Source organism: Staurois parvus, unplaced genomic scaffold, assembly GCF_062004578.1.
Source record: "Staurois parvus isolate SC_StPar_1 unplaced genomic scaffold, SC_StPar_1.0 ptg000018l, whole genome shotgun sequence".
Classification (NCBI taxonomy): Eukaryota; Metazoa; Chordata; class Amphibia; order Anura; family Ranidae; genus Staurois; species Staurois parvus.
Window position 1 is genome coordinate 12,103,307 of NW_028317814.1, and position 1,387 is coordinate 12,104,693.

Consider the following 1,387-nt stretch of genomic DNA (forward strand, 5'->3'; position numbering starts at 1 on the left):
GGATTATGGTGTGAGGTTGTTTTTCACGGGTTTGGCTTGGCCCCTTAATTCCAGTGAAGGGAACTCTTAAGGCGTCAGCATACCAAGACATTTTGGACAATTTCCTGCTCCCAACTTTGTGGGGACAGTGTGGGAACAGTTTGTGGATGACCCCTTCCTGTTCCAACATGACTGCGCACCAGTGCACAAAGCAAGGTCCATAAAGACATGGATGAGTGAGTTTGGGGTGGAAGGTATTGACTGGCCTGCACAGAGTCCTGACCTTAACCCGGTAGAACACCTTTGGGATAAATTAGAGCGGAGACTGTGAGCCAGGCCTTCTCGTTCGACATCAGTGCCTGATCTCACAAATGTGCTTCTGGAAGAATGGTCAAACATTCCCATAGACACCCTCCTAAATCTCGTGGACAGCAGAAGAGTTGAAGCTGTAAAGGTCGGGGCCAACTAAATATTGAACCCTATGGACCAAGACAGGGATGCCATTAAAGTTCATGTGCGTGTAAAGGCAGGCCGAACAATACTTTTGACAATATAGTGTATATGGGAATGGCCTCATAATTATTTTGAGGGGTATTTTATGTGGTGGAGGGGAGGGAGGAGAGTGGACACACGTCCACTTTCCTCCCCTTCTTGCTGTGACCCAGAAAACTATGTGTATGACATCTTTTCCAGGTCACTTGTCACTTTCGTTGGCTAGCAGAGTCGGGAAGGAATGTATTGCAGTGCGATTTGCATTGCAGTACACTCAGCGAAGTACAGAGGAGACATCTTTTAGACTGAGAACCTGTCACCTAAAAATCATCAGCAGGTAAGTAACTTCAGTGCAGAAGAGACAAAGCATGTCTTTTCTGCATTAAACTTCCTGCCTGTTTGCCCATTTTTATTATTTTAGCTAAAGTACCACTTTATTGACTGTAGGCATGTGGCCCTTTCATATATGATGTGTGGCCCTCAGACCTTAGTGGTCTATAGTGGAAACATCGATTGGGGCAATAGAATTGATGTTTACTAGTTTCATGTAACGTGTTCCCTGTTTTCTATTGTCTTCAAAAGCACACCCCCAGCCCAAAATGTGGCACGTCTACACTCTCTAGCCCTCATTTTCATCTATTAAAGTCTGAAGTCTCCGACAGTCCACTCAAGCATTATATATATTGAACAGTATGTGCGGTCCTTTGGTGATGTCAGGGGCCACATTTGATGCCCCCTTTATCTCATACGTTGACAACCACTGATCTAAAGTGACTATAGATCTTTCCATAGGGTGTGAATGAGCCAGTCATTAAAACACACAGGCACATTTTCCTTACTGCAATGATTGGAAACATATTTTTATTATAAATACTTTACTGCCAAATAACAGTACAAAAGCACCAGTGATTATGTA